The sequence below is a fragment of the Trachypithecus francoisi genome, unplaced genomic scaffold (assembly GCF_009764315.1).
Source record: "Trachypithecus francoisi isolate TF-2019V2 unplaced genomic scaffold, Tfra_2.0 Lachesis_group18, whole genome shotgun sequence".
Taxonomy (NCBI): Eukaryota; Metazoa; Chordata; class Mammalia; order Primates; family Cercopithecidae; genus Trachypithecus; species Trachypithecus francoisi.
The window spans coordinates 884,621-909,459 of NW_022681463.1; the positions used below are offsets into that span (position 1 = coordinate 884,621).

At 45.8% G+C, this 24,839-nt stretch overlaps 1 protein-coding gene and 1 long non-coding RNA gene across 5 annotated transcripts in view; one reads left to right on the top strand and one right to left on the bottom strand.

The window, feature by feature from the left end:
• The window catches only part of CRYL1 (crystallin lambda 1), a 105,441-nt gene that overhangs the window by 44,474 nt on the left and 36,128 nt on the right, over nt 1–24,839 (top strand). The window lies entirely within an intron of this gene.
• Nucleotides 11,482–23,441, bottom strand: LOC117063344. 2 transcript variants are annotated; one of them, XR_004428878.1, is made up of 3 exons: nt 23,326–23,441; nt 22,343–22,417; nt 11,482–12,125 (listed from the first exon to the last, which is right to left on the bottom strand). It is a non-coding gene; the product is annotated as an uncharacterized LOC117063344 (long non-coding RNA). The 2 variants fall into 2 exon arrangements; XR_004428877.1 differs by lacking the exon at nt 11,482–12,125 and adding an exon at nt 13,978–14,780.

Below are 24,839 nucleotides of genomic sequence, written 5' to 3' on the forward strand. Positions count from 1 at the left end.
AATATATAATCTATAATATATAATAGAATATATAATAGAATATCACATATTATTTATTATACAATTATATATTATCTAGCATACAAAATAATATAAAAATAATTTTCTAACTTTTTAAATGTTTTTAATATATTTTAAAATATATTTTTATATATTTTAAACATTATTAAATGATAATATGTAATATTAAATACACCATGGAGCCTGCCTGTGTGTATACCTACTGTGTGTCAGTCCCTTACTATGGGCCAGGTCCTGTGCTGCCCACTTTATGCAAAATGACCCACTTCAGTCCTCAGGACGCCCATGTAAAGTGGGCGCTAATATTTATTCCGTGCCATGCCTGCCCTCCACCCCCAGTCATTGTTGCCTGCACACCTCAGGAATATTTTTGATTGTTTTACCTACTGCTGTTTCTCCAACACCTAAAACAGTGCCTGGTTTATATAAATATAATATATACATATAAATTAATTACTTAAGATTTTTAGAGTCAAGGTCTTGCTCTGCTGCCCAGGTTGGAATGTAGCTGTGTGATCAGAGCTCACTGACGTCTTGAACTCCTGGGCTCGAGCGGTCCTCCCACCTCAGTCTCCCGAGTAGCTGGGACTACAGGCGTGCACCACCACACCTAGGTAATTTTTTTTTTTTTTTTTGAGACGGAGTCTGGCTCTGTCACCCAGGCTGGAGTGCAGTGGTGCAATCTCCACTCACTCCAAGTCCACCTCCCGGGTTCCCGCCATTCTCCTGCCTCAGCCTCCCGAGTAGCTGGGACTACAGGTGCCGCCACCACGCCTGGCTAATTTTTTGTATTTTTAGTAGAGATGGGGTTTCACCATGTTCACCAGGATGGTCTCGATCTCCTGACCTCGTGATCCGCCCGTCTCGGCCTCCCAAAGTGCTGGGATTACAGGCTTGAGCCACCGCGCCTGGCCGAGCCTGCGTTTTTAAGAGGTATGAGGCATAAGTGGGAATCTGTCTGGAAGCTTCATGTTAATGAAAAGTAAGGAGCACCTGCAGAACTCGGTGCTGGCCTTGCTGCGTGTTTTTCCTCCCGCCTGGGCTCCCCGCTGCGCGTCTAGCGGTATCAGCATGCTGGGAGCATATCTGCTGACGCGGAGCTGCCTTGCTGTGTTTATTTTCATTTGAAAGTCAATATTCGCCGGGCGCGGTGGCTCAAGCCTGTAATCCCAGCACTTTGGGAGGCCGAGGCGGGCGGATCACGAGGTCAGGAGATCGAGACCATCCTGGCTAACACGGTGAAACCCCGTCTCTACTAAAAATACAAAAAACTAGCCGGGCGTAGTGGCGGCGCCTGTAGTCCCAGCTACTCGGAGGCTGAGGCGGGAGAATGGCGGGAACCCGGGAGGCGGAGCTTGCAGTGAGCCGAGATCGCGCCACTGCACTCCAGCCTGGGCGACACAGCGAGACTCCGTCTCAAAAAAAAAAAAAAAAAAAAAAAAAAAGAAAGTCAATATTCAAAGACTTGTTGCCCAGTAAATCTGTTTGAACCGCTGGGGGAAATCAAAAGGTTTCTGTCAAGTTGGGGCGGCCTTTCACCTCTTAGGAGTCAGGTCGAGCTGTATCCGTCCCTGCTGCCCGGCAGAGACCTTCCTGCCTTTCTTTTTTCTTTTTCTTTTTCTTTCTTTTTTTTTTTTTTTATGAGACGGAGTCTTGCTCTGTCACCCAGTCTGGAGTGCAGTGGCACGATCTCAGCTCACTGCAGCCTCTGCCTCCCAGGTTCCGGTGATTCTCTTGCCTCAGCCTCCTGGTAGCTGGGATTATAGGCACCTGCCACCACACCCAGCTAATTACCTTCCTGCTTTTTAGAGTTCAGCAAGTATCGCATTGCACATTTGTGTGTGGGAAGACACCTGGGACACTGGAGTAGCTATTTCTGTTGTTTTGGCAGAGGAGGCAGCGACTGCAGTTCCCTCTGAGGGACGATGAGTGAGTGAGATGGGGACACGGACCTGCCGCATGCCCAGGACCTGCCCCTGACTTGCCGTGTGCGCGGGGCAGGTGACGCAGGCCCCGGACTTGCCGTGTGCGCGGGGCAGGTGACACAGGCCAGGATGAGGCTGTGGCCTTCCTGGAGCAAGCCCACTTTCCACTGACTGAGCACACTTACACGGCCTTCCTTTAACAGGCTCTCTGCCTGCGGTTTGTGGATATGTCACCGGGACTTGTCCTGTGGCCATTTGCATCTTGCTTTTGTTCGTGTTTGAAGGCACTTGCTATCTTGCCACCCTCGTTGGTAGGTGGTGGGTGGGAATCTTCCCCTGAAAGGGTCCCTGGTTCCTCTGAGCCTGGCCAGAGCCAACTGAACAGCATCAGGTGACTTCCCTGTGTTCCCAAGGCCTCCTGAAGCTGATGTGGCTCTTTTTTAGTCTTGGCCTATGACCCACAGCTAATGGTAACTACTGTGCGTCCATCCCTTACCATGGACCAGGTCCTGTGCCACGCTCTTAATGCAAAATGACCCACTTCAGTCCTCATGACACCCCCGTGAGGTGGGTCCTGGTGTTTATTCTGTGCCATGCCCACTCTCCACCCCCAATCATTTTTGCCTGCATACCTCAGGAATATTTTTGATTGCTTTCTCTACTGCTGTTTTTCCAGCACCTAAAACAGTGCCTGGCACATGGCAGGAACTTAATAAACATTTGTTGATGACTCAATGGATTATCTGTTTACAAATGACAGGATAAAGGTCTCACCCCAGAGCCCACAGGTGGAGTCAGCCTTTGGGCCAGGTCGCTTGGACTCCAGCTGGAGCCTGAATGCCGGCCACCCCTGCCAGGGAGGGAGAGACACGGGGTGTGGTGGGGTTCGGGAATGTGGGGAGGCTCTCTTCCCAGTGCTCCGGAGGCGGCGGATGGCTCCCCTCTCCCTGCCCGGTTGTCTACCCTCCCTGTCCCTGTAGCCTGGTGCTGGCCGTCCCGTCTGTGAGGCTCGCCACTCTGGGCAGTGGACATCGCGAGTGGACTTTGCTGCCCTGTGTTCCGGGTGTTGGAGGGTGAAGGAGGCTACACACGGGTCCAGATGCTGGGCTGTTAGAAGCTAGAGTGGATAGACCAAGAGTTTGGAGCTAGCTTGACTCTGAGGCAGGGGAGCCTAGTCCCTGAGACTTTGGGAGCTAAATCACAAGATCCAGATTTGAGGGGGTCAGGATTGTTAAGGCCAAATGGTCTCCTTCCCTTTACTGACAGGAAAGGAGGCTGGGGCAAGTCCAGGCAGGAGAGGGTTTCTCCAGCAAACCTTTCTGGGCTGGTCATTGGGAGGGGAGAGGAAGACTGTGTGTCCTGGACACAGCTGGGCCATGAGCACTCCCAGTGTGAGCGGCCTGGGAGTCCCCGCTGCCTCTGAGGGGCCAGGAGCATTTTCTTTCTTTCCAAGGTATCCATTGTTTCCTCAAGCTGTCCCTTGAAATACTTGAAATACTGTGGGAAAATATTACTAATTGCGATCACTTACATAAACAGGACTTCCATGCAGTAATTATGCATCTTATCAAATAGGGGCTGGCTGGTTCTCGTGAAGCTTTTGAGGGCGACACGGAAGTTTTCATGTGTTTGTTGCTTTGCAGGTTTGTTGCGTGTGGAATACCGCCCTCTCCTCCCAGCTCAGATGTTAGAGGAAGTCTACATCCCATCCCTATGCAGCAAGGGCTGGGGACGAGACAGGGCAGGTGGGCGTGAGAGCTGCCTGCTGCCGGCGCTGGTCCTGGACCCGAGGTTTGCTCCGAGATAGCTAGTGAGCACTTTAAAGGCCACTATGATGGCTGAAAGTGGAGGAAATTATGAAAAATATTTTGTCACCATCTTAAGATTCTAACTCTTGTATGCTTTTAAATGGAGCATTTCCAGGAGCCACAGTTGAGCTCTAGCTGCTGCTGTCTGTGGAATTCAGGCCGTGCCCATGCCTTTCTCATTATGCCCAGATATTTTTATTCAATGTCTGTCCCCTTCCCAGCCCAGAAGTAGGGAATCCCCTTCTTCAGAGAAGAAGAACTGGAAACCAATGCCTGTCATCAGTAGCCATGTGGGTGACCCTCAACTAAATTACCCGTTACTTATGCCCGATTCACTTGCTATGTTTTTGGTGCTTTCCTGAGATGTTAGAATCCGTGAGAGCCATTGTTTTATTGTATAAATCATGATGAAATGAGAAATGGAAAATGAGTTATCTTGAGTCTTAAATGAAGTTTTTTTGCTTTTCCTGTTTTCCTTTGCTCTGGGTGAGACGTGATGTCAACTTTTACACCTTCGCCACAGGGCTCCTTCTACACTGTTTGCACTTTCATGAAGCCCACCATGTTATTCGTGATGGCCGGGACGGTGGGCTCTGTGAAGCCCCAGGCAGACACCTTGGCATCCAAGTGTGCCCTCTACTTTGGGGTGGGCTTTGACCCCATCCTGTGGCACTAGCCCACCCACTCTGGCCAGGTCCCCTGAGATCACAAGGCTGCCTCTAGCTTTTCTAGCTGAAGGCCAGTTCAGAGGTCTCAGACTGGTACCAGGAGCTGAGTCTGGCCATGTGCAGCTTTAAAAATAATTGTTCATTTGTTTGTTTGAATGACTCACTGATGTTTAAAAGTCTGGAAATTTCCACATAAAATATAGCTGTCTCACAGCTCCTTAAAGTCCGATGCTCCTGCCACAGTGAGCAGCATGTGGGTGCCGCGCCGTGGGACTGCGGTCTCCCTGCCACTCTTGCTGGCTCCTATTCGTGGCTGTACATCACTGTGTTTACGCTGTTTTTCTTTAAGTGGAGAGGAAAGTGAAATATGTCTTAAATTCCTTTTTCAATCAAAAGTGGGAAAACAAGAATTAGATCGAAGACTGTGATTTTACATCACCTTCTTTAACTGACTCACTGCCTCTCTGAGCAGTGCGGGCACTCGAGTTTGGTCCTCTGGCCACTCCACCTCCGTTTCACCAATGAGACTGGATCTTGGCCCCCCAAATCCTGACATCACGATGGCAAGAAGAGGCCCAAAAGTGAGTCCAAAAAGCGATTGCACCTCCCAGACACTGAGAGCACAACAGGCTTCACTCCTTGAGCTCTCTCCTCTGCCCTCCGTGCCCTGGCCCCAGCCAAAGTACTGCGATTTCCTGGGGTGCCTCCCTTCTCCCCGGAATACCAGCGTCCATGTGTTGTTCCGGCTGTCTGGGACCTGGGAGATGCTGAAGGTGTTCCAGCAGAGCGAATCCCCAGGAGGCAACCTCAGCTTCTTCCAGCGACAGATCTGCCCCAGTGAGCCAGTCCCAGGCCTCGGAGGGCCACACGCTGTCCCTAAGCATCAGAATCCCCTCTTTTTAGAGGTAAAGGCAGTGGTTGGGAGGAACCTTCGACTCTAGCTAGCCTTGCCCGTACATTAGGAGGGCACGGCCAGCCCCTTTACAGGAAGTTTAGAAAACAGAAGTTTTCTCATCTATAAAATGGAGATACTATTAGAAACCACCCCCGAAGGCTGTATTGAGGAGGAAATGGCCACGACGCATAGTGCTTAGAAGACCATGCCTGTGGTAAAAGTGAGCTGTGACAGCTGCCCTCCCTCAGATTCTGCATCATGGATTCAGCCAACCACGAATTGAAAATATTTGGCAAAAATTGTGTCTGTGCTCAATACGTACATATTTTTCTTGTCATATTCCCTAAGCAATACAGTATAACAACTATATACGTAGTATTTATACTGTATGAGGTATTATAGGTCATCTAGAGGTGATTTAAAGTATACAGGAGGATGTGCACAGGTGATATGCAAATACTAGGCCATTTTTTAAAAATCGGGGACTTGGGCTGGATGCGGTGGCTCATACCTGTAATTGCAACACTTTGGGATGCCAAGGCGGGTGGATCACCTGAGGTCAGGAATTGGAGATCAGCCTGGTCAATATGGTGAAACCTGGTCTCTACTAAAAGTACAAAAATTAGCCAGGCATGATGGCAGCCGCCTGTCATCCCAGCTACTCAGGAGGCTGAGGCAGGAGAATTGCTTGATCCCAGGAGGCAGAGGTTTCAGTGAGCCAAGATCGTGCCACTGCACTCCAGATTCCAGCATGGGCGACAAAAAAAAAAAAAAAAAAAAAGGAGAGAGAGAGAAAAAGAGAGAGACAGAAAGAAAAAAAAATCAGGGACCTGAGCCTCCTCGAATTTTAGCATCCACAGGGTTCCTGGAAACAGTGTCTGACGGATCCTGGGGGATGACTGTATTATTAATAGGAAAGTAGGAACGAGCATCTAGAAACCTGGGTTCCTAAGGTAACCATGAGCATCAATTTCGGATTTCCTTTGTCTTTTTCATATACATGTTTTTGTTTGCTTTAGTACACAGTTGTCATCAAAGTGAGGGAGTTATTTAATGTAAGTGTTCCATGTTGCTTCATAGTCCCATGGCCACTTCCGTAATAGCCATGTCGTACTCTTCCATGTGTATTTACTCTAACGCAGAAAACCACCCCCGTACTGCAGTTCATTTGGTTTGATATTACTTCACTCTTCTGACACCTTTTTGATGGCTGAGACAACTTCTATGTATTGTGAATAATTTTGTTCAGAATACTTTCCCTTAAGTGAAACTCAGATCAGAGGTTATAAGCGCTTATTTTTTTTTTTTTTTTTTTTTGAGACGGAGTCTCACTCTGTCGCCCAGGCTGGAGTGCAGTGGCCGGATCTCAGCTCACTGCAAGCTCCGCCTCCCGGGTTTACGCCATTCTCCTGCCTCAGCCTCCCGAGTAGCTGGGACTACAGGCGCCCGCCACCTCGCCCGGCTAATTTTTTTAATTTTTTAATAGAGACGGGGTTTCACCGTGTTAGCCAGGATGGTCTCAATCTCCTGACCTCGTGATCTGCCCGTCTCGGCCTCCCAAAGTGCTGGGATTACAGGCTTGAGCGACCGCGCCCGGCCTATTTTTTTTTTTTTTTAAAGAAAGATTCTTTATATGTGTGTCATGGTTTTTTTTTTTTTTTTTTTTTGAGATGGAGTTTTTCTCTTTCTGCCCAGGCTGGAGTGCAATGGCACGATCTCGGCTCACTGCAACCTCTGCCTCCCAGGTTCAAGCGATTCTCCTGCCTCAGCCTCCCAAGTAGCTGGGATGAAGGCACCTACCACCATGCTCAACTAATTTTTTGTATTTTTAGTAGAAACAGGGTTTCACCATGTTGGTGAGGCTGTTTTCAAACTCCTGACCTCAGGTGATCCACCTGCCTCGGCCTCCCAAGGTGCTGGGATCACAGGTGTGAGCCACCGCGCCCGGCCAGGTCATGGTTTTGTAGCTTTTGTCTTGAGACTCTGGGAGGAATGAAGTTTTGGGTTTAAATGTCACCATTCAAAATGTGCTTCCCCTTCCTTTCTGTTCTTATCTGTTGTGAGGGAGAACAATGAATTGGTTTTTTGTGTCAGTCTCTGGAAAAATAGAAGGTCCTCAGAAGACTGGACGATGTCACTGCTCTTGTCCAGCTGAGCGCCTTTGAGGCTGGGTGCCTTCCCGGTGGTTTCCCAGTCCTGACGGCCCAGAGACCTTGGTGTGGTCTCCTTCTCTGCAGTGGCCGCTGCTTGCATTCTGGGGAAGCACATAGTACGCACTGTGAACAGAACAGTGCTTGAGGCTGTGCTTGAACTTGCACCCAGGGCCAGGCCTGAGTCGTGGCAGTGGGGCAGAGGCTTTCCATGAACCAGAAGGGAGGTCCTGCTGCCTCTCCTAAAGCTGGTTCTCTTCTCTTTTCATGAGACTTTGATTTTGGCAACAGGGGGCTGCTGAATGCATTGCTGGTCTTGGGATATTTGAGGAAGAAGAAAGCCTGCTTTGCAGGGAGGAGGGGTGTAGCTTTATACCCAAACTCCATGTGATCGCACCGTCAATAGCCTTCTCCAGGACCCTGAGGCGTAAATTAGCGAACTTAGTCCTGAACTTCTAAGATGTGGCATGAATACTGTGTCCCTCCAATCCTTCCACCTCATTTTTATTAGATTCCGTTTGGTATAAAGAAGTGGCTGCAGCTTTAGGAGTGGGACTTACCTGGTCGCAGTCCATCGGAAGTGCAGTGCTTTGCCAGCAAGCCCTCCCATGGGGCCAGACACTGGTGCTAGATGAGTGACTGGCTCAGGCAAGACCTTGACAGGTTTCCTGGGGCTTTGGGCTCCTCCTTCTCCTAAGCAAGCCATAGGAAGAGATTAAACGTTGCCATGCTTGGCTGTGGGGATCAGGGGTCGTGCAGCCATCTTGCTTCCAGCCTGAGATGAGTAGATACAGGAAGGAATGTATAGCTAAGAGAATTCTAGAGGAAGGAAAAGTCCCAGCCACTGAGTTAATTGAACCCCGAGTCCCTCCCAGCCTCTGGCCTTTCTGTGATGTGAGCCACTCCACTTCTTTATTGTTTAAAGTGGGTTAAATTAGGATTTTGATTGCATGTAGCTGAAAGCATCCTGACCTGTAAATATGATAAAGTATTAGCTGACCCAGACCTGAACTTCTAAAGGGCTTCCTGGTAGCTTTTAAAATCCTATTGTAGGTTCAGAGGTGTAAAACATTGCTTGTTTTGTCTGTGGATTTACAGAAGAAAGATGGAAGTAAATTTGTGTTTATAAAGGACTGTTGAGCCTAGGTTTGAATTATGTGAACAGAGGAATTGAAAGTCCTGGGTTTGAACTTGCTTTGTCTCCTTGACATCTTCATATGTGGCGGTCCATCCGCTTAAGGAAATGGCCTGTATGTTTTTAGACTTCCACAACTTATTTTAATCATAAAGCCCTAAAAAGGCACCAGAAAGGAAGTTGTTGTCGTATCTATGGTAGACACTTAACACTTCCTGAGAAACTGCTGACGGTGGATGGAGTTGTAATAGGGATGCCGTCCAGGGGAGTGGAGCTTGACATCGACACTCTCCACTTCTCACCTCACATTACTGTTTCAGGAAGCCTAGGCGATCGCTCTTTGACGCCTAACACTAGATGCTAGAAAACTAGGTAAAGGGAGGACTGGGCGTGGTGGCTTACACCTATAATCCCAGCACTTTGGGAGGCTGAGTTGGGTGAATCGCTTGAGGTCAAGAGTTTGAGACCAGCCTGGACAACACGGTTAAACCCCATCTCTACTAAGAATTATAAAAATTAGCTGGGCATGGTGGTATATGCTTGTAGTCTTTGCTACTCAGCAGGCTGAGGCAGGAGAATCGCTTGAACCCGGGAGGCAGAGGTTGCAGTGAGCCGAGATTGTGCCACTGCACTCCAGCCTGGGCAACAGAGCGAGACTCCACCTCAAAACAAACAAAAACTAGGTAAAGGGAGAAGGTGATATCAGTGTCTCTAGAAAGAAGCCTTCGAAGCTGGCTTCTTATTTGTTGAGTTAATGGTCAGTGAAGTGAACCCCACCTGTGGTCACTGGCAGATTGTTGAGTGCTGGAGATGATTGAATAGCTAAGGCACAGCTTCAACAAAAAAGTAAGTTTTGGGCTGAGCGTGGTGGCATGCATCTGTAGTTGCAGCTACTCGGGAGGCTGAGTTTGGAGGATCACTTGAACCTAGGAGTTTGAGTGCTGTTTGGGCAACACAGGGAGACCTTGTCTCTAAAAATGAAATGAAATAAAAAGTAAGTTTCGAAGAGAGCTGAATCGGAGAAGAGTGCAAAACTGGAAAATTGTAGGCATTTTTAACACCTTAAAAAAATTCAAATGGTTACATGTTTAATTACAGAAAGATCCAGGATACAAGAGAATAATCCTATTAAGACGGCAGTTCTCAACCATTTTGGCACCAGGGACGGGTTTTGTGGAAGACAGTTTTTTCCATTGCCGCGTGGTGGTTGGGGGAGGTGCGAATGGCTTCGGGATGAAACTGTTCCACTGCTGATGTTATATAAGGCATTGGTAAGATTCTCATGAGGAGAGCACAACCTAGATCCCTTAGGTGCGCGGTTCACAACAGGGTTTGCGCTCCTATGAGAATCTAATGCCGCGCTCATCTAGCAGGAGGTGGAGCTCAGGCACATGGCTCACCTCCTGCTGTGTGGCCTGGTTCCTAACAGGCCAGGGACGTACCAGTCTGAGGCCCCGGGGGTCGCAGACCCCTGTGTTGAAGTATTCATGTGTAGCTTTCCAGCCCAATCTCGGCTCACTGCAACCTCCGCCTCCCGGGTTCAAGCGATTCCACTGCCTCAGCCTCCCGAGTAGCTGGGACAACAGGCGTGCGCCACCATGCCCGGCTAATTTTTTTTTTTTTTTGTATTTTAGTAGAGATGGGGTTTCACCATTTTGGCCAGGATGGCTTTCCAGATCTTTTATTTTATTTTTGAGACGGAATCTCGCTCTGTTGCCCAAGCTAGAGTGCAGAGGGCGATTTCAGTTCACTGCAATCCCGGCCTCCTAGGTTAAAGTGATTCTCCTGCCTCAGCCTCCTAAGTAGCTGGGACTACAGGCGCCCACCACCATGCCCGGCTAATTTTTGTATTTTTAGTAGAGATGGGTTTCACCGTGTTGGCCAAGCTGGTCTTAAACTCCTGACCTCAGGTTATCTGCTCGCCTCAGCCTCCCAAAGTGCAGGATGACAAACGTGAGCCACCGTGCCAGGCTCAGATAATTTAAAAGTGAACCTTATAGCATTTTCAGTGAAATATTTTAGACATACAAAAAGTCATAGAATAATATAGTGAAGACTTGTGTATATCCATCCAATTTAAGGGGGAAAAAAAAAACTTTACAAGTACAGGTCCCTGTTGTAGCTGTCTTTTGTCCAGAGGGGATTGTGACATGAGCTTTGTCATTTATACTTTCTTTGTGTATTTTTTACTACATGTTTATGCAGCTGTAAATAATATATAGTACAGTACTGTGGGATTTTGAACTTTATTTAAATGTTATACTGTGTGGGCCGGGCGTGGTGGCTCACTGCTGTAGTACCAGCACTTTGGGAGGCCGAGGCGGGCAGATCAGGAGGTCAGGGAAGCGAGACCATCCTGGCTAACATGGTGAAACCCCGTCTCTACTGAAAAAAAAATTACAAAAAAGTTAGCTGGGCGAGGTGGCAGGTGCCTGTAGTCCCAGCTACTTGGGAGGCTGAGGCAGGAGAATGGTGTGAACCCAGGAGGCGGAGCTTGCAGTGAGCCAAGATTGCTCCACTGCACTCCAGCCTGGGCAACAGAGCGAGACTCTGTCTCAAAACAAAAAAAAAAATTTATATTGTGTGACTTATTCTGCAACTTATTTTCATTCATTGCTGTGTTTCCTACAAATATTACACAATTTACTTATCTGTTTCCCTGTTGATGGATGTATAAATATTATCAGCAATGCTGAATTATAAAGAGTGCTGTTATGCATATTCCTGTACATCTCTTCTTACATTCCTGTACATAGAGTTTGTAATTAAGCATAGACTCGCTGTTTTGTATAGCAGGTGCAACTTCAACTACACACACACACACACACACACAGATACACACATACACACACAGAGTTTTCCAAAGTAATATACCAGTTTATTTTTTCACCAGAACCATAGGAGAGACAGTTAAGTTTGTGCCAGTCTGATATGTATGCAATGATAACTCATTCTTTTAATTTGCATTTCCCTAATTATTCAAGGGCTTGTGTATTTGAGCTGCTTCTGCTTGTGTGCGTGCGTGCATGTGTGTGGATGTGAAGTATCTGTTGTACATTTTGCCCATTTAAACAAAATCGTTTAACGTTTCTTTCACTGATTTATAACAACTCTTTAAATATTTTAGATGCTAAATCCTTTAATATCTGATCACATTTTGCCAGCCACCCCTGTCTTTAGTGTCCTTTTATGTACATACTTAAAAATTTTTTCAATGCAGTCAGATTTACCCATCTTTTCCTTTATTTCTTGTGGCCCTTAACACTTGTTTAAGAATTCCTCACCCCCTTCTAGAGATTGGGGCATATGGAAGGCTGCGAGGCCATGCCTATAAGAAGGCATATATCCAAGTGCATTGTGTTGCTATGAAGGAATACCCGAGGTTGGGCAATTTATAAAGAAAAGATGTTTATTTGGCTCTTGGTTCTGCAGGCTCTTCCAGAATCATGGTGTTGGCATCTACCTGGCTTCTGGTGAGGGCTTTAGGCTGCTCCCACCCATGGCGGAAGGTGAAGGGAAGCTGCTGTGTGTAGAGATCACATGGTGAGAGGGAGACAAGGGAGGTGATGGGCTTTTTTTTTTTTTTTTCCAACTAGTTCTCATGGAAACTAATAGAGCAAGAACCACTCACAGCCCCCTCCAGGAGGGCATTAATTTATTCACATGGGATCCACCCCCATGACCCAAACACCTCCCTGTGGCCCCCACATCCAACACTGGGGACCATATTTTAACATGAGATTTGGAGGATCAAATATCCGAACTAGAGGAGCACGTCATACTGTTGCTGCCAGCATTCTGGAAACTCTATGGCTCAGGGCCAGGTCTTTGCCAAGAGGAGGATCTTCAAAACAATACTGCAGAATTTGGGAGTAGCATGAATCCACCCTCTCGGAGGCTGCCAAGCTGCAGGGCGACTGGTGCCTGCCTCTGTTTTCTCTTACCCTTGCTCAGGGATTAATGGCCATTGTCCTCTCCAAGACCCAGCAGTGCTGCTTTCCAGCTGTTTGTGTGTGGCTCTTTCCTTCCACAGGGGAGACAATGAAACCGATTCTCCAAATTACTCCTGAGCAGCTCCTAGGAACTTTCTGCCCAAGTCCAGCCCTGGGGCACCTTTGACATCTTGTGTTTTGGTTCATTCCTTAAAGTCTGTTATTTGTTTTCCGATGTGCAGAGATCATAGCAGTCAAGCGACTTGCCCAGGGTCACTCAGCAGGGAGTGGGGAGTAGTTGCAGGTTTGTGACTCAGTTTAGTTTTTTGCTTAGTCCCAAGGTATTCCCTGCTGCGAAACTTTGTTTATCTGTCCTTTAGGTCACTTCTGGGTATGCTTAGAGAATAGTTGGGATATTTAAAAGTCTGATATCCCTTAAGCTGGAGATATTGTCCAGCCTTGCAGTGCTTGTACAAGACTGCTAAAGAAATTATTCTGCTCCTCTGCTTAAACTGCTTTGGTGTATCTTTTCTAAAAATAAGAGCAAATTTAATCTGAAATATTTAGAATCTTTTTAGTTGACTAAGGGGTTCCTGTCAAGGGACTTATGGTCAGAAAGCATCATCAAAGTTGCTTTGAAAAAGGTGCAGAGGTTTTCTTTCAGGGATATGGCGAAGGTGGCTGTGTGTAGCATGTTTTTGTCCTGAAGGAATGTTTTTATATTCTTGAAAGTTTTAAAGGTTTTTCTGACACCAGATGGAATCTAAAGCGAAAGTGACAAATCTACCTCAGATTAATGCACTTCTGTGAGGCAGATACAATGAACAAAGTCAGCAAGTGGCAGATCAGAAAGACATTGAGAGCAGTAAAAAAATTCCAAAAGGCTAATATATAAATAACTGCTACAAATGAAGAAGGATACAAACAACCCACTATTAAGATGGCCAAAAGTTATGAATGGCTGGTTCTCACACAGAAATAGACTTTAATAATTGCAGTTCCTGGTGAAGCCCTCCCTAAGACCGTTTCTCCTCCTCCTTCCTCCTTAAAGGCAACCATTACCACAAATTTGATGGGTGTCCTTCTGTTCATACTTTTATACTTTTAGTACATATTTCTGACAGTCAACAAATAACAGTAATACTATTTTGTATGCTTTAAATTTTATGTATTTATTTTTGGAGACGGAGTCTCACTCTGTTGCCCAGGCTGGAGTGCAGTGGCACAGTCTTGGCTCATTGCAACCTCTGCCTCCTGAGTTCAAGCGATTCTCCTGCCTCAGCCTCCTGAGTAGCTGGGACTACAGGAACGTACCATCATGCCCAGCTAATTTTTGTATTTTTAGTAGAGACAAGGTTTCACCATGTTGGCCAGGCTGGTCTCGATCTCCTGCACGTACCTTGTATAATGAACATATTTATGTATACAGAAATGTTTATATTTTTGCAGTTTGCTTGTTTTTGCTCAGTCATACGCTTTTTGAGATCTGGTCTGATTGACACATTAACACCTTTTTATTCATGTTAGTTTTATTGATTTTAGTGTCGGTTAATAGGAATAGGCACAATTGACACAGCCTCCCTTTGACGGACACCTGACTCATTTTCGTGTCTTGCTTTTGCTCTCCCTCGGGCATTCTGCAGCCTCTTTTTGAGGGTTCCTCTCTGCATGGACATAGGCAGCATTTCTGGCTTGCAGGATTTGTGCGTTTTCAGTACTACTACGTCTTCGAATAATGCCATGTTGTCCAAAATGTGTCGTTTTATACATTTCCAAATGTATTGAGTTTTCATTTCTCCAGATCTTCTTCAGCACTTGGTATCATCTGATTATTTAGTTTTTCCAATCTGTTGAATGTGCAATGGTAGGTCATGGTTTCGATTTGTGTGGGACCCCATGCTAGCGACCTGTCCTTGTTTAAAAAAGGGCGGAAGAAGCTCAGTTTAGAAAGTACATGGGTCACATTGGCCTTTGAGAATCTCCCCAGTAAGTCAATTTAACACCTGGTTCAGAAGGGGGATGATAACATTTCTCCAGCCTGTTGGAGGATGGGGTGAAAGCTCATGAGACAGAAGTTATTGAGACAGTCACGCTGGTTGGCTTCCTTCAGAACGCCATAGCAGAGGGGAAGGAGTCTTAGATTTTTTTCTTGAGAAAAATCAATCAATCACTATGTGTCTTAATCTTACTTGGAGTAAGACTGCAGGCCTTCGTGTGTAGTGATCTGTGTTTTTCAAAGTAAGACCCTGGGAAAAAACCCAAACATCAATACTGGTTCTCTCTTGGAGGTGGAGTTTGGTTGCGGTTTGTCTACATTTTTGACAATGAGCATATGTTACTTTTGTAGAGATAAAAGCATGTTTATTTTCTAAAAGGCCTTTGGTGCAGGTTGCCTGGTAGGTGTGACATGCAGGTCTCCTCTGGGCTGCCTGCATGGGTGGCAGCAGGCTGGCAGCATCCACACTGAGGCTCAGGAGGTGGGCAGACCCCGCTTCAGGTTCTGCTGCCCTTCCTTCTTAGTTACACCAGCTTGTAAAACAGATTTCTCCATTTACAAAATGTGTATCAGGTAAGTATAGCTTACTCTGAGAGTTAAATGAAAAGGCATATAAAGTGCTTGCTGCATACCAGGTACTGTTTGAATTGCTGGGAGATATTAGTAATGATAATGGTTGACTTTTAGAGTTTCTTATGCCAACAGTTTTACATATGCTTTTTTACATTTAAGTGCAATTTAGGCACGTTTGGCTAATGATTAGGGCAGTGGGACGGTACCGTTCCTGCCGGTGTTGGAAAACCTACGTCGTGTGCTGCCGCTTTAGCTTTAGGAGACGACAAACTCGGCAGCCCCTCCCCCAGAGCTGGAGTACCAACCTTAAGGCTCCAGGTCAAAACTGCCCTTTCCATGAGCGCTTTGGATTTAGGCGGCAGCCACAGGCCTAAAGAAAGTCAAATGGATGAAACTTGTGATCTCTCCTTGGAAATACGGCCAAGAGTGAAACAACTACTTAGTTATTGTTTTCAATGCAGGCTGCTAAATGGCTCGTGTTGGTACTAATGGCATCCTAGATAATGGGGGCTGCCAAGAAAATATTCACACTGGCAAGTCAATTAAAATACCATTCTCCCCCTAAGAGGCCTGGCTGGATTCCAGAGCTTCCTTTAGGGTAACGCTCAAACCTGTCATAGTTTATTTTGTTCCTGTTTTCAGGCAACAGATTTGGTCATTGCTTTTATTGTATGAGTGCTGAAAGGGTGTCCTAACAGTCATCTGTACCGCCATCCCCTGGCACCCCTTCCCAGGGCCTCCCACCAGGCCCTCCTCCTGACCCCTTCTCCCACTAGGTCATCCTCCCACCTTATCCCTTCCACCAGGACCTCCTCCCGCCCCATCCCTCCCAGCAGGCCATCCTCCCGCCCCCTGCTCCCCCCAGGCCGCCCTCCCGCCTCCTCCTCCCACCCCCTCCTCCCACAGTGCTGAGCCCCTGGAGGCCCAAAAGCACTCCTGTGCTTGGGAAGATGGTTTGGCACCTCCGCAGCTCTGGGTACTGCTTTTCTCTCTCAGGAGACACTCTGTTCACCTTAGACACCCAGTCTCAAGAGTGTTTCCCTTTTTTTTTCTTTTTTTTTAAGGCGGAGTCTCGCTCTGTCACCCAGGCTGGAGTGCAGTGGCCGGATCTCAGCTCACTGCAAGCTCCGCCTCCCGGGTTCCCGCCATTCTCCTGCCTCAGCCTCCCGAGTAGCTGGGACTACAGGCGCCGCCACCTCGCCCGGCTAGTTTTTTTGTATTTTTAGTAGAGACAGGGTTTCACCGTGTTCACCAGGATGGTCTCGATCTCCTGACCTCGTGATCCGCCCTCCTCGGCCTCCCAAAGTGCTGGGATGACAGGTGTGAGCCACCGTGCCCAGCCTGGAGTGTTTCCTTCTGTGAGGCCTTAGTGCCACCTGCCCCGCTCGCATCAGAATCAGTCAGGCTTTCTCCCACCCTGAGCTGTTTCCACGATCCTGGGATGGGGTGAGTCATGCTGTGTCGTGGCTTTGTGTGTCTGGCCGTTTCTCCACGTGGTTCTGAGCTGCTGGAGGTGAGGCCTTGGCTGCTTGGTTTGTGGTGCCAGCCTTCACCCCAGCTCTGGAGCCTGCGGCCTAAGGTAAGATTGCTATCTGGAGCTGCCAGGTCTTTTTAATAAAGATTGATAAAGTTTACTTCATACTACATATAAAAGTAGGCATGAGAAAAAGTAAACACAAGATGGATTAAATAAATAAACATTTAAGAAATACTAAAAGGTTCTAGAAGATAGCACAGGTCCCAAAACATGGAGGTAGGAGGGCCTCACAAAGTGAGGTATGAAAACCACGAACAAATGCTGGGTTTGTAAACATTGGACCTCTGTGGGGCAGGAGGGTGCTATTTACAGAATCAGAAGATAAGCAGCAGACCAAGAAAAATGTTTGCAGTGTCTGCATCATATTACAAAATATAATGTTTGCAGTGTCTGCATCGTATTAAAAAATATAACTCAGTAAAAAAAAAGACAAATGCCCCAATAGAAAAATGGGCAAAATATAGGAACCGGCATTTCAGGAAGAGGAAAACCAGAGAGTCAGTGTGCCTGTGAAAAGATGATAAACCTCAGTAGCATTTAGAGAAATAAAAAATAGAACAGCTGGCTGTGGAAGTGGAGACAGTGGCTGCCCTAGTGGGGGTGGGAAGGGAAGATCCCCACGGTGAGGCCCAGTGGAGACGGCCGCCGGGAAGGGTTCTCTGCTGCCCACATGTGCCCTTTGTGTGAAAACCCACCCAGCAGCACACTTACTGTATACATTCTTTGGTATGTATGTCACTCTTCAATAAATTAGCAAATTACTGAACTCTTAGAAAACAGCAGCTGCCGGCTGGGCGCGGTGGCTCACGCCTGTTATCCCAGCGCTTTGGGAGGCCAAGGCCGGCGGATCACGAGGTCAGGAGTTCGAGACCATCCTGGCTAACACAGTGAAACCCCGTCTCTACTAAAAATACAAAAAATTAGCCGGGCGTGGTGGCAGCGCCTGTAGTCTCAACTACTCGGGAGACTGAGGCAAGAGAATGGCGTGAACCCGGGAGGCAGAGCTTGCACTGAGCCGAGATCGCACCACTGTACTCCAGCCTGGGCAACAGAGTGAGACTCCGTCTCTAAATAAATAAATAAATAAGGTTTAGAATGAACATTCAGGATAATGTTGAAGTCTCATTAATTATTAGGGTGTGCCCAGGATTATTTGTAGCCAGTGAGTTTGGTGAGTACACCTGTTTCCTGTATTGGTGGAGGTCATGCCAGGAGACAGAAACCACACCATTCATTGGAAAACGGCAAATTTAATATGAAAAATTAGTAACTGGTAATAAGAGATTAACTTCTAACTTTAGTATTCTAAGCAGAACACTAAAGAACACCCTAAGGCTGAGAGAGAATACCAAGGAAATACAGGACTTGGAGGGGTCACCGCCCAGGGCTGAGGCTGTGGTCCAGTGGATGGAGGATGCCTTCCTGTTCTCTAGGCTGCCCTGGGCCAGAGCTGGTCCACAGAGGCTGGACTGAGGTGGATAAGCTGGGACTGGAAGCTGGAATCCTTGAGCTGGGCTGCCAGTGAACTCATAGCCTGCTGGCAGTCTGCACTGGAAGAGCCCAGGAAGAGAGGAAGGGAAGCCTCTTCATCCCACCAGGCTCCTACTGTCACAAAGCAGGGCAAAGAAGTGTGGGTGTGCCACTGAGAGGCAAAGCACTGATGACTGGTGCTGGTCCCTTTTCATCTGACTTCCCTCTGCTGCTCAGAGTTTCTTCCTCCGTATCCACCCTCTCCCAGAGTTTCCCTGCGCTGGGTCACCCAGGAGGGTGCAGAAAGGCCGTGAAGAGTGAGGGGTGGGCAGGTCACGTAACAGGAGCATAACTGGCTAAGAAGAGAAGGAAGGGCTGGGGTTGCTAAGAAGGGCATTCTGGTGTGTGTGTGTGTGTATGTGTCTGTCTGTCTGTCTGTGTAGTTTTAAGAATCGTGGTCTTGCCCAGGCCTGAGTACAGATTATAGCTTACTGCAGTCTGGAACTCCTGGGCTCAAGCAATCCTCCTGCCTCAGCCTCTCTAGTAGCTGGGACATAGGCATGCACCAGGTGCCTGATATTTGTATTATTTCTTTTCTTTTCTTTTTTTTTTTTTTGAGACAGTCTCACTCTGTCGCCCAGGCTGGCATGCAGTGGTGGAATCTTGGCTCACTGCAGCCTTCACCTCCCAGGTTCAAGTGAGATTCTGGTGCCTCAGCCTCCTGAGTAGCTGGAATTACAGGCGTGTGCCACCATCCCAGCTAATTTTTGTATTTCTAGTAGAGACAGGGTTTTGCCACATTGCCCAGGCTCATCTCAAACTCCTGACTTCAGGTGATCTGCCCACCTTGGCCTCTCAGTTCTGGGATTACAGGTGTGAGCCACTGCATCTGGCCATTGTGTTATTTCTTAAAATTTTTTGACTAACCCAAGGCCTCACAGATTTTCTGTTTTATTTTAGAACATTTATAGTTTAAAATTGTACATGTATGGCTATGATCCACTTGAATTAATGTCATATAAAATATATGGTAATACTAAGTTACATTTCTTTGCCTGTGAAAATCCAGTTGTCCAGCACCATTTGTTGAACCCTGTCTCTTCCCCATTGACTTGTCTTTTTACCTTTGTAAGAAATCAGCTGATTAGATTTGTATGCATCTATCTCTGGGCTCTCGTTATATAATATTGATCCATGTGTCAATGTAACAGTATGTGCCAATATTACTTTCTCTTCATTATTGTAGCTTTGTATTAAGCCTTGAAATTAGATAGTATGTCATCCAACTTCTTTTTCAAAATGTTTTTGGCTATTCTGATTCCTTTGCCTTCCATATCTTAGAATCAGTTTGCTGATATCTACAAAAGAAACTTCTGGGATTTCTATTGGGATTTCGATGAATCAGCAGATCAAGTTGAGGAGAACTGACATGTTAACGATACTGAGTTTTCTAGTTCATGATTATGGTATAGCTCTCCACTTTACCTAGGTCTCCTTTGACTGATTTCATCAGCGTTCCATAGTTTTCTGCATACTGAAGGCATTTTCTTAGATTTATGCCTAAGGAATTCTAGTGTGTGTGTGCTATTGTGAATGGTATTTAACATTTTAAAATTTTCAATTATTAATTGCTACTGTGTAGAAATACAATTTTTTTTTGTATTGACCTGCATCCTGCAATCTTGCTGAGCTCATTAGTTCTTGGACTTCTTCATAGATTCTTTGGGATTTTCTATGTAGGCATTTATGTCTTATGTGAATACAGACGGTTTCATTTTCAATCTATGTGCTTTTTATACCTTTCTTTTGCCTTATTGCACTGGCTAGGACATCAATATGATGTGGAATAAAATTCTATTCCAGAATAGAATCTGTCCAGCCTGGGCAACAGAGCGAGACAGCTTGCCTTATTCCCAGTGTTAAGTAGGAAAGCCTTGAGTTTTTCACCATGAAGTGTGATGTTAGCATAGGAATAATAGCTATCTTTCATCGTGTTAAGGGAATTCCCATCTATTCCTAGATTGCTGAGAGTTCTAAAAAATGTCATGAATGGGCCGGGCACAGTGGCTCACGCCTGTAATCCCAGCACTTTGAGAGGCTGAGGCAGGCAGATCACGAGGTCAGGAGATCGAGACCATCCTGGCTGACACGGTGAAATCCTGTCTCTACAAAAAAAAAAAAAAAAAAAATTAGCCGGGCGTGGTGGCGGGCACTTGTAGTCCCAGCTACTTGGGAGGCTGAGGCAGGAGAATGGCGTGAACCCGGGAGGCAGAGCTTGCAATGAGCTGAGATCCTGCCACTGCACTCCAGCCTGGGTGACAGAGCGAGACTCCATCTCAAAAAATAAAAATAAAAATAAAAAATAAAAACATGAAGGGAGGTTGAATTTTGTGAAATGATTTTTTTACATCTGTTGGGATGATCACATAATTTTTCTTCTTAAATCTGTTTATATCATGAATGATACTGATTTTAAAAAGTTGAACTAGTCTTGCATTCCTGGGATAAACTCTAGTTGGTCATAATGTACTATCCTTTTTTGTTGAGTTTTTTTGCGTATGTGTTCAGAATAAACCCTGTCTCTACTAAAAATACAAAAAATTAGTTGGGCGTGGTGGTGCACACCTGTAATCCCAGCTACTCTGGAGGCTGAGTCAGGAGAATCACTGGAACCCGAGAGGCGGGGGTTGCAGTGAGCCGAGATCGCACCACTGTACCCCAGCCTGGGCGACAGAGCGAGACTCCATCCCCAGAAACGTTTGTATTCCAAACTCTCACTTCTTCCTTACGAGAAATACTAGAAATGCAGTAAAACTATATAATTGCAGGATTACATGGAATATTTTCAGTTGTATTATTTTTTCATGTCAAGCATTTTAACACAATTCTAAGTAAGTGATTTCACAAATGGTATAAAAACGCCATTGGAATGAGGATGGGACAGACACATAATCAGGACAGCAACCGATGCCTGTGCCATGGTGGCCACCTCTGGGTCCTCTGCGGCCACCTGGAGACAGGACTGCTCTTTAAAGCAAACAACAATAATCCTTGTAACGGGAACACCTCAGCCCTAGGAAGTCACATTCTGAAACTCAGTCTACACTGACTTATTCTGGAAAGGTCTCTCTTGATTGGGTATAATTCCTTCTCTATTATGGCAGAACGGTTCATGATTTGTAATATGCTTTTTCTTGAAACTAAAAAATAAGCCCTTTATTTTGATTTTTAAGGAAAAAAAACGAGCTCCTGGTTAGAACACAGTGAGTTACTTGCCTGTAATGTTGAAAATAGATGCGCTCTTTCCCCTTTTACTTAACACAGTATTTATTCTAGAGCAAAAAGATTCTTCTTTTTTTTAAATAAATAATTATGGTGTCCACCTCTTTAAAAAGTGTTGTCATAGCAGTCTATTAATCTGACAGATTTTAAAGATTGTACTCTTGGGAGAAATGATGAAGAGAAACTGGGGTGTTAATTAGGCAGATTTAAGCCAGAGATGTAACTGGTGCTAACAGAGTTTATAATGTAGAACGCCTCCAGCTTCAGCCTGAGAGTGGATTTCCTTCTGCTATCATTGCAGTAGGATTCTAATTCATATTTCCTTTCTTACCATGTCTTTTCCTCTTAAAATTATCCAATAGATCTTCTTTGCATGTAAAGTACCCTAAGTATTGAAGTCTTCTAATCTGTTTTTTCTTTCTGTAAAGCACATTGGAGGCTGCTTCCAGATATTCTGCACTAGCAAATACAGATTTTCTAGCAACAGGATGCCTATTTAAAATGCCTGGATTGGCCGCGTGCGGTGGCTCACACCTGTAATCCCAGCACTTTGGGAGGTTGAGGTGGGCAGATCATCTGAGGTCAGGAGTTCGAGAACAACCTGGCCAGCATGATGAAGCCCCGTCTCTACTGAAAATACAAAAATTAGCCGGGTGTGGTGGTGCGGGCCTGTAGTCCCAGCTACTTGGGAGGCTGAGGCAGGAGAATCTCTTGACCTAAGAGATGGAGGTTGCAATGAGCTGAGATCATGCCATTGCACTCCAGCCTGAGCAACAGAGTGAGACTCAATCTCAAAAAATAAAAATAAAAAATAAAAATAGTAAAATGCCTGGATGGATTTAAAAACAACAACAAACTTGACAGAATTTTTTTTTTCATCATGAAAATCTATGTTTTGGAAAATGTATGTTGCATAAACAAGTGGATAAACTTCAGAAGTGAGTACTTACCCAGCACACCCTTCCCCTGGGAATGGTCCAGGTAGCAGACTTGCTGGGGCTGTGCCAGTTTTCCACATCAGGGCCCTAATGAGTTGAATTAACCACACAGGTAACTTTCACTAACCATAAAACACTGAAGCTTATAATTGATTTACTTTAAAAATACAAGTTAGAGAGCATTAAAAGTAATGCCTGGAATAGCATCATGTTGTTGTTTTCCCTTCAAGAAAGGCAGGAAATGCCACATACAGTGTCTAAACTCTGCCTCACCTGTCAGCTGCTCATACTGCCTGAGCCAGTGATCAGTCTAAGGAAGAGGGTGACCCTTTTGACAGAACAGTTGTGAGAACTGGGAAGTGCATTGTGCTTTACCTCTCCCCAGAGTTTTATTTGTCAAAATCTGGGCGTGCCGATGGTGGTTGTGCATGAGAATATTATTTGTCATGAGTTGTGTCTCCCTCCCCTGCCTCAAAACCAACAAAACCCAAACAAACAAAAGTCAGTGCTTTGAAAGATGCTGTCAATCTTTAATTAAGCAAAATCAAGCTGATTACCTTTAGTAGTGGTAGAATTTTTGCTAGTGCTTCACATTTGGTGCCTGTCTCTAGAAAGAGCCCATGAAAGACAGAGTTGAGAGTGCATGGGGCGCATCTCTCTGGTTTGCAGAGGGAGTGCAGGTACCTTCATAGCTGTCTCACTGACGTTCTTCCCTGCCTGTCCTCCCAGTCCCTTTAGGGCAAAGAGAATGATGGCAGCTTCTCTGAGCTTTGTAACCAACTGCAAGTGAGGAAGGTCCTGATAAATTTGTCCGACTCCCTTTCTCAGACCAAGGGTATCTGAATGAATAATAGCAAGGAAATAAACTCAGCCGTGACATGGACAGCATCCTTATAACCCCAGCCCAGCACATCCAACACAATTGGGTCACTCTTAAAAACAGCAACAACTACAGCAACAAAACTTCAAGCAAATGTGCCATTAAAAACTCTTACATAATTGGAACAGATTTGAGTTTCCTCTGGTTCAGGTTTTCTTGCCTCTTTGATAATCAAATGATCTGAAGAAAGGCATAGAATTTCAGGGGAGAATCTGCATGACAGGCTTACAATAAGGCTATTCATGGAGACTCTTTTATTAGCTTACACAGGATCTGCATCATTCTTCGTCTCTGGCTTTGCTACAAGGCTCCATTTAAACTTAACCCAACTTGCAGACTTAACTGATCCAGGAATGACTCAATACAATGAGCCAGCTACTGTAACTCTTTTTCCCCCTTTGATAAGGGGAGTTAACACAATGGGCTTTACAGTTCTTAAATGACTGATTTTTTTTTTCTGTCTTTGAGATGTGGTGCTTATGCGACCTTTTGTTTCCTTAAAAAGATTCACGTGGTTTAATTATATTTTTAAAAAGTATAAAAAAATCCAATATGGGCTCCCTGCCCTTACAATAAAACTTTAAAAATCTTGTAGATAATATAGATGCAAAATTCATGTCACACTATTTACACAGCTGATTTCAATATGTTAGATATTATTAACTATTAGCATTATTCAGTTAAACTTGAAAACATTTATTTTTGAAGGGTGATTCTGATACAATTTCTAGTAGTACTTCAGCATTGAATTTCACATCTGCCCAATTATCTGCTGGTGTTTATACTGTATTCATGAGCTCATATGATATGTAAATTTAACATTTTAGTGAAATTGATCAGGTGGTTAGGGACCATGAGATGGCTGCAGTGCTAATAACCTTCCCATTTCCCATCAGGGCACCTTGTTTATCCCTGAATAGTTGGGATGGAGAGGAAACCCTTGAGGATGTGTTTCGTGGCACACGGCACCGAGAGCATTAAGGACTGACGCTTTGGATACACACCTCAGAAGAGTGGTTCCCAAACTTTAGTGGGAACAGGAATCATCAGGGATGCTTGTTAGAACTGCAGATGCCTGGAACCCACCCCCCGAGACTCTGATTCAGTAGGTCCGGGATGGGAGCCCAAGAATTTGCATTTTTAACAAGCCACGCAGTTGATTCTGATGGGATGGTTATTGCACCACACTGAGAGTCATTCTCCTGAAGTCACTGGGGAATGTTGGGAGGCCCTACCTCCTCCCCTGCAGCACCTGTTGCCCCTAGGTGAGCAGGGACCTTGGTTAGGAGTGACCCCTGGTGTGATCCCAGAGGTGCAGATGTCAGGAGGGGAAGGACAGCTCTAGTATTTCCAAAGCGTCAGAGCAGCTCTTGCATCTTCCCCCTGGTCTGCTTCCATCCACAGCAGGGCGGTGTCCTCTTCATCCTCATGTGGCAGGGAACACGCCTCGCCTGTGGGCCAGTGCTGGGTGTTAGAAGGTATCATCTCACTCTCACTCTAGCTTTGTAATTAGAACTTGAGAGTGGTTGTTATCTGCAGTATTTAATCCAAATTTGCATCTTTATCCCACTCCCCTACCCCGATTAACGTAGTTTTGGATCTTTGGAAATGGAGATCTTTTTCAAAAGG